This window comes from Erinaceus europaeus, chromosome 19 (genome assembly GCF_950295315.1).
Source record: "Erinaceus europaeus chromosome 19, mEriEur2.1, whole genome shotgun sequence".
NCBI classification, from domain to species: domain Eukaryota; kingdom Metazoa; phylum Chordata; class Mammalia; order Eulipotyphla; family Erinaceidae; genus Erinaceus; species Erinaceus europaeus.
In genome coordinates this window covers 63,376,556-63,385,433 of record NC_080180.1, presented here as the reverse complement: position 1 = coordinate 63,385,433, position 8,878 = coordinate 63,376,556, and the positions used below count along the sequence as shown (strand labels likewise).

Sequence of the window (8,878 nt, the reverse complement as noted above, 5' to 3'; positions counted from 1 at the left end):
CTATGAATAATGTGTCTGATAATTTAATATACCTAAACATATTAATGTGACATAAGAGAATCTTCCCTGTGAAGAGAATTCACTTAAAAATACTGCCTACCAAATTTTGATTTATACTGAATCACATGAGTTGCTATTTAAGTTCTCCAGGATTTATTCTAGCCAAGGTTGTACACAACAGGATGGATCCATTATTTAAATGTTTAACCATGAGTCTGCCAGTAGTCTTGAGTAGAGGAACATTAGACTTTTGCCATTCAGTTATGAGTCCAAAAACGTCCTTTATGCTATGTTCTCTCATAAAAAAGAAAGAAAAAGAAGTCTAACTTCCACCATATTCACACATCCCTTCCCTTTCTATGCAGTTACTCTGTTTGGCAGGAAATGAGCTCACATTTTTCTCTGCTGAAGAAAACCATCTGTGAATCATACACAGAGTAAGAGAAGCATCACCTTATTCAAAAGATAAATCATACCACATTGTCATGCTGAATGAATAAGAAGGCATGGATTGAGAATAGATTGGATGATTGCATTTTAAAGACTTCAAAGTAAACTGATCAGGGTACACTGTGAGTGGACTGGAATTCATTGCATTCCTACCCCCGGCTAGAGACTCTAATGAACAAATGTTGATTTTTCTATTATGAGACACTGAAGGCTGAGAAGCAAAATATTCCACAGAATGATTTTGACAAGACAAGTAAGGTTTGTTTTAAAAACTTCCCAACTCACCCATTCATTGATGACATTGAGAGTGTGGCCCTTCCAATACTTACTTACTGTTTTATGTTCCCATGGCTGGAGTAATAAGGCACTAGAAATTGGGGATTATTGTCTCACAGCTCTGTAATGTGAAGACTAGAAGCAAGGTGTCACCAGGTTCATGTTTCTGGGAAGACACTAGGTGAGGTCTTTCTCTTGGCTCTCTCTACTGACATCTGATTGCTCATTGACTTGTGGAAATAAATATATCCTGTGATATTGAATATCTCTCTACAAGGACACAAAAACAAAAAATATGAATTTATCTGCAAGTAAGGTATTTACAGAACTAATCATATTAACAGGGGGTTGTTAGGGTAAACCCAAAGTCAAAACTACTGGTGACCTTCCTTATGTAAAAGGTGAATGTAATGATATTTGAAGGTTGGGCCTTCGGGACTTAATTAGAATCTGAGACTATGAATGGGGTGAGTATCCTTATAAAACTGATCCCAGAGAGAAACTTTACCTGCTTCAACTACACAAGACACAACAAAACGACAGCTGTATATAAACAAACAAGTGGGCACAGAGATGGCTGGCACTGTGAACCTCGATTTAACAGTCCCAAAACTGTAAGAGATGGACATGCGTGTGTATGTGTGTGAGTGTGTGTGAGTGTTTCTTTGTTATCGCCACCGGGCTTACCACTAGGATGTGCTGCCAGCACTTTGAATCCTCCACTCTTGGTCGCCATTTTTTCCTTTTTTCCTTTTTCCCTTCTATTTTTATTTGATAAAACAGAAATAATTTGAGATGTGAGGGGGAGAGGTAGAAAGAGATTCCTGCAGACCTGCATCGCCAGCTTATGAAACAGGGCCCCTGCAGGTAAGGAGGAAGAACTTGAACCTGGATCCTTGCACATGGTCCTGAAACAGGTACACCATCATCCAGCCCACCTCAGTGTTGTTTCTAAGTTATTCAGTCTATGCTATTGGAGTCAGGCCACCTGAAGAGACTACAACAGAATTTTAACCATACTTCTGGTGAACACATCTCAACCCAAACTACACAATCTTTTGCTTTCTAGTAAATTTTTTGTAGTTGCCGTAAAATTTCATGGCAGCTGTGGTGACATCTGATTTTTTTTTTTTACTTGAAATTTCAATCGAGGCACCAAGGACCCTGACTCTGAACATTCAGTGCCTTTTTGTATTCTCAGTTCATCCCACAGCGTCTGTAAGTACAAGGAAAATGTCTGCTGTAATGAAGTGGAAAGAACATCTATTTCTTTAATTGATAAAGTCAAATCCACCACAGACCTCCCCAACATAATTTCTCTCATGTCTAAGTGCCAAGATGTAGCATAAGAACCAAAGACAATTTAGAGTGACTAGAAATCAGGACTCACTTCCTGCTTTTGAGCACATAAATTCCTTACAGAAATCACAGTTCTGCTAACAAGAAAGAAAGTTTATCTGTTGAGTAAACAGCTCAGACTACCTACAACACATGCAGTAAATTGTCCATAACAGTAAGAATCTGATAGCATCTAAAGAAACTGCTTCCCTTGGGGCTGGGCAGCAGTTTACCCAGTAGATCACATACATTAGTATGTGCAAGGACTGGGGTTCAAGCCCCTAGCCCCTACCAGCAGGAAGTCAACTTCAGAAGCAATGAAGCAGTTCTGCAAATCCCTCTCTTTTTCTCTGCCTGTCTACCTGCCCCCCTTCCATCTCAATTTATTTCTGTCTCTATCAACAGATTAAAGAGAGAAATGGCCAGAGACAACAATGGCTTCACTATACAGCCACTGAGCCATGATAATAACTGTAATGGGAATTTAAAAAAAAAAAGGAAAATAAAGTAATACAAAGAAATTGGATTTCTTATGTTTCCAGTACCTACAAGTCAATAACAAATGAGATGGAAGAACAAAAATAAAGTAATGGATCTTAAGGAGCCTAAACCTGTCCTTCTGATGTTTTAATAGTTTTTTTTTTTCTTCTTTTTTCTCTTGCCTCCAGGGTTATTGCTGGGGCTCGGTGACTGCACCACAAGTCCACTGCTCCTAGAGGCCATTTTTTTCCCTTTTGTTGCCTTTGTTGTTTTTATCATTGTTATTGTTATTGATGCTGTTGTTGTTGGATAGGACAGAGAGAAGTGGAGAGAGCAGGGGTGTTGGTCTGCTTCTAATTCTGCTTCTAAGAGCCCTTCTGTTGCATTGCTTGATGCTGTGGTCTATATACATAATCACTGCTTTACCTGAGACCCACCCTGCCTACAGGGCATTGGTTTAATCCCCACTGGTTAGATGCAAGCTTGATACACACACTTTTTCCTTCTACCCACCCCCTATCCTATGTACTTCCTCTTCTGATCTGACACTTCCACCTCAGGAGATATAAAGGACAGGATTTTCTAATGAAGAGAGATTAGATTGATTGCGCTGCATCCCTGCTCATCAATAAAGACTGAACTGCGTTCCCGGCTCAGCCATGAGTCCCTGGTCGTCTCTCTTCTGCCCGCGAAGCTAGCCTAGCATCTGGCGCCTGAACAGGGACCGGCACAGGGGATGGCAGAGAGGGGGAGAGAAAGATAGACACCTGCAGACCTGCCCCACTGCTTTACAAGCGACTCCCCTGCAGGTGTCTATCTTTATCTCCCCTGCTCGAACCTGGATCCTTATGAGGGTCTTTGCGCCGCATACACTTAACCTGCTGAGCTACTGCCCGACCCCCTTAATAGTTGATTTTGTCATAGCAATCAGCCTATGGTTGTGATATGTACACTCAAGCAGGCACACCAACACCTTGCTCCCATCAGTTATAATCTGTGAGCTTTTGTCAGTTTGTACAGGTTTGTTTACTTAGAAACAACAAACTTAGCCCTCACTAGTGGGTGCTAGCATGACTCATTTCATATATATATTTAATTTTTTCATGACAGGCAGAGGGAAGAGTACCCTTTGGCTCTGTCATATGTGGTGACAGGAACTGAACTGGGGACGTCGTGCATTGAAGGCCTGAGATCTATCACTGAGTTACTTCCAGAGCTAAGAGATACAATTGTTTATATAACACACAGAAATATAGGAGACTCCAGGCCAAAAAGAAAAAAAAAATGGATTTATCATTCAGTAAAGATTTTTAACCTTTTCATCAGTCTACTTCAGTACTCTGCATTATGAATTAACAATTCAATGTTTTTGTACTGAGGATTTTTCTGTAATCCCATATGGGATGATATGTTCATTGTCATTCCTGTGAACTAGAACATCTTTTTTCCCCAGAATATTTTTATACAATGTTCTGGGTAATAAAATATATTTATGTTTATTTTTTATAAGCTGTATCTGAAAGGAAAGAGAAAAAAAAAACTTTATATTTTGTAAGGTTAAAAAAAAAGACCAAAAACTTTTTGATGACTATATGCCAGGTACCAACTAGAATTGGATCACCTCAGAGTAGACAGAAGTAAAAATAAATGACATTAAAGTTAAACACTATTGTTGAGAAGAGAACTTAATGAAAACAGTGAATCAAAAATAAGATGTCTTGAGGGTAGTGAGATGTCTAAGATAAGTTAAGGCTTGTAACATTGGCTTATATTATTTCATATACATCATAGGAATGGTACTTCTGGTTCTTGGGGAAGCAGTAAGTAATACTTACAAAAATAATATTTTTCAACAGAGACAATGTCTAGCTACAATCAAACATAGCAAATCTGGATGGTGCAGCAATTCAACACAGCTGATTGCAAATAATTTGAGAAAAATTGTATCAGATAGAATAATTCACAGACAGAAATAATCCTCACAAAACAGTGCTCCAAACATAAATTTGGCAAAATATAATATCCACTTAAAATTTTCACAGTAAAAAAATCCACAAAGTTGAATTAAATTATCTTATGAGATGGGAGGGGTCATAAATCTTCCTATTTTTCTATGTACAAAAAGTGTAACAGTCAGTTCAAACAGCTTAAATCCGCAGCACAATTTAAGTTAAAAACAAGTAGTTGCAAAACATTATCATTTTAACTCCACTTTAGGAGATTTAACGATCATATTTTCTTTTTGAGGACAGACATTCAGGGTGTTTCAGGGGAAAAAACACAACTAAAACTAAAACACGGACATAGAGTTATCCATATAAGAATTCTGAAGTGTCAAATATACATTCTGGGATTGTCGATAATTTATTGGATAGTTTCTAGTCAGTGAGGAATCATGAGAATGATACTTTCCATAAACTGTATCTCTTTTGAGTGACTGAGATCCCTTGTTGCCAAAGTGGTTCTCTTATATTTTTCTGTTTATTATTATTATTTTTTTGTCTATTGAAACTTCGCCCAGCCTAGTTTAAAGCAGGACTCTCACATCCACTACTGCGACAAAACGCATAGCTTAGCATCTCATGCATTTAGTTAGTTAACTTGGATGCATGTGTCCATCCCCAGTTTTCATCCATGCAAAGCACATGCTCTACCACTGGGTTGTATTCCCAAACCTCAGTTTTCCATTTTAAAGAACTAGAAAAATAATGGTTTTCATAAATTAAGGGAACAAGAAGAAACCACATAGTATTATGTAAGCTTCAAATGTAACTTCCATCTGAATCGTGCTATTAGAAGTTGCTATTTGGGGCCGGGTGGTGGCGCACCTGGTTGAGCACACATATTACAATGCGCAAGGATCCAGGTTGGAGTCTCCAGTCCTCACCTGCAGGGGGAAAGCTTTGAGAGTGGTGAAGCAGTGCTGCAGGCGTCTCTCTGTCTCTCTCACCCCCTTCCCTCTTGATTGCTGGCTGTCTCTATCAAAATAAATAAAGATAGTACAAATTTTTTTTTAAGTTGCTATTTAAGTGCATGTAGGAACACTTAATCAATATATTTAGGGGTTATTTCTGGGGTTACTTAGAAATAATTTTGTGTATATTAATAATACAATTCTCTGATTCAAATAAAGAATTTAGGAAATATTTTAGAGTTAAAAAATGATAATGCACAAATCAGAGCAAGAAATTACTCAGTGTTTTGGGTGGTGGTTTCTTTTGTTGTGCAGAATAATTTCATTTAATGTAGTCTCATTGGTATATTTTTGTTTTTGTCTGGCAGTTGGGCTTGAATCATTTAAGAAGTCTTATAGAACAGACAGAAAAGAGTTCCTCCAATATTTTACTCTAAGTATTTAGTAGTTTCTGGTCGAATATCCAAGTCCTTGATCCATTTGGAATTTACTTGTGTGTGTAGTGAAATGTAGTGGTTCATTTTCATTCTTTGACTCAATTTCCCAAAAAACATTTGTTGAAGAGACTCTCCTTTTTCCATTTAACTACTTAGATTCCCTTGTCAAAGATTAGTTTTTCATAAGTATGGGAGCTTATTTCTGAATTCTCAAATTGATACCACTTATCACTGTGTTTATTTTTGACCCTGTATTAGGCAGTTTGATTACAAAGGCCTAATAATATAGCTTAAGATCTGGGAGCGTGGTGCCTCCAGTTCTGTTATTTTTCCTTAAGTTTGCTTTGGTAATTCTAGGTATCTTATGTTTCCAGATATAATATGCTTTTGCTGCTCTTGTTCTATTATCTTAAAAAATAAGTTAGGCCTTCATGGAGATTGCATAACATTTACATATGGTACAGGGTGGAATATTCATTTGAAGATGCTAATTCTTCTAATCATTATTCTTCTTGAATAATGATTCATAATTTTTAGTATGCGAGTCTTTCAATTCTTACAGATTGTGGGATCTTTACATACTATACATCAGACAAAAGGCTAACAGCCAATATTTATAAAGAGCTCAACAAACTCAGCAACTAAAAGTCAAAATACCATCCAAAAGTGGATAGAAGATATGAACAGAATACTAACCAAAGAAGAGATCCAAAAGGCCAACAGACACCTGTGTTCACACACACACACACACACACACACACACACACAATAGCACACTTTGTAATAGTCAACACCTGGAAGCAACCTAGCTGTCCACCAACAGAGTGGTGGCTGAGAAATTTGTATTCTATATACACAATGGACTACTACATTGCTACATAGCTAAGTAACAATGAGAAAGTCACCTTTTTTTTTACCTCATCTTGGATAGAGCTTGACAGAACCAAGTGAAATAAGCCAGAAAGAGGACGATGAATATAAAATTATCTCACTCATGAAAAGAAGTTGAGAAATAAGAATAGAAAGGTGAACTATAAAGTTGAACTTGGCCTAGGTTTGTTGTATTTCACCAAAGCAAAGGACTCTGGGGGTTGAGAGACTTTCAGGTCCTGATGGGGGGGGGGGTGGTGGAGGAGGTTCTAGGCTGGGTCTAGGCTTTTTTTATCTTTTCTTTTTTGCTTTTTTGAAAAACAAACACCTTATTTTATTACCTGCTTTACATTCACTTCTGAATCTGGGTCTTTCTTAATCTCCATTGTATTACAATCAGATTTCAGGCTGAAACATTAAAAAAGAAATCATTGCTAAATCTTCCAATCCAAATGCCAACATAACCAGCAGTATTGTCTAGGAAAAAGAAAACATATTGAAATAAAATGTTCCCCAATTCCACGGAGGACAGGCCAGCGGGTGCGCTGCCCCTGCCTTGGAGTAAGTAAGCCTAGGGGACTAGAGATGTAACCAATCAGGACGAAGCTTTCCCCTAATTGAAAACACTTTTATTTTGTCAGTCCACATTGGGTGTGGAGTGTAGCAAATCCACCCCATGCTTTGTGTTGCCTGATGGGTGTGTCTTGTACAAACCAACCACCCTGTGACTAAGGAAGTATGCCCCCCCCCCCATCTTGAAGGGTATATAAGGGGCTTTCTAAGTCAGAGGACTCATTTGCCCTGGCAGGAGGCCACTAGTGTAGGCTGGTGTACTCCCTGCCCTCCATACGGTTTTGGACTCAGACTCATTCTTTGGATCTGCTACACCCTGAACCCCGTGCCCGAGCACTTCTTTGGGGTGTGTGTGTGTGTGTGTGTGTGTGTGTGTGTGTGTGTGGCCTCGGAGGCGAAGATGTCAGAACGGAAGGTTTTGAACAAATACTACTCCCCTGACATTGACCCGTCCAACATGCCCAAGCTCAGGCTCCCCAAGGACAGACAGTATGTGGTCCGGCTGATGGCTCCCTTCAACATGACGTGCAAGACATGTGCGGAGTCCATCTACAAAGGGAAGAAGTTTAGCGCGCACAAGGAGACGGTGCAGAAGGAGGTCTACCTGGGCCTGCCCATCTTCCGCTTCTACATCAAGTGCACGTGCTGCCTGGCCGACATCACCTTCAAGACAGACCCCGAGAACAGGGCCTACATGGTGGAGCACAGAGCCACACACAACTTCCAGGAGGAGAAGCGAGTCTGGAAGCAGAGAGAGGATGAGGACCTCGACAACCCCGTGAAGGTGCTGGAGAAGCGCACCAAGGACTCCAAGCTGCAGATGGAGGTTCTGGAGAATTTGCAGGAGTTCAAGGACCTGAACCAGCACCAGGCCCACATGGACTTGGAGGCCATGCTGTGTCTACACTGCCTGTCGCAGGAGAAGCTGCAGGAGCAGGAGGAGGACAAGCGTGAGGCGGTGGCCTTGGTGGGAGAATCTCGGAAAAGACGGAGGCTTCTGGAAGATTCTGACTCAGAGGAAGGTGCTGCAGCTCCCGCCAACCCAACCGCACTGTCATCCTGGATGAGGCCCCCAAGGCCAAGAGGAAGGCGCAGACCTGGGAGCGAGTGTGGGCATCCTGGGTGGCCGATCCCAGCTGTCAGGCCTGGTTGTGGTGAAGAAAGCATACCTGGCCAAAATCCCCACTCAGTCCTGGGAGGCAGCCACGACTCGTTCTGTGAAGAATGGGCAGGCCTCAGTGGTTGTGCCGTGGACTCCTGGCACCTCCTCCTTGGGCCAGCTGGGTGCATATTCTGACAGCTAAGAAGACTGTGACAGCTACTGAGTGAATCATGCAGAAACAGGGGACCACAGCTGCGCTCTGGACCAGCACAAGTGGCCGCCAAGAACTTGGGGTCCCCAGCCCCCTCCACCCCGCAGCAGAGATCCAGGATTCAGGCCTCCAGCAGCCCCAGCACTGCCCTGTGGAGGACTTTCAGGTCCTGGTGGTGGATGGTGGAGGAGGGTCTAGGCTGGGGGTGAGAGTGTTTCATAGAAAAT

The 8,878-nt window shown here is 40.9% G+C and overlaps 1 pseudogene; it reads left to right on the top strand.

Moving 5' to 3' along the window:
* The first annotated feature begins 7,738 nt into the window (after positions 1 to 7,738).
* Positions 7,739 to 8,663, top strand: LOC103114132 (splicing factor YJU2-like; annotated as a pseudogene).
* The last annotated feature ends 215 nt before the right edge of the window (positions 8,664 to 8,878 follow it).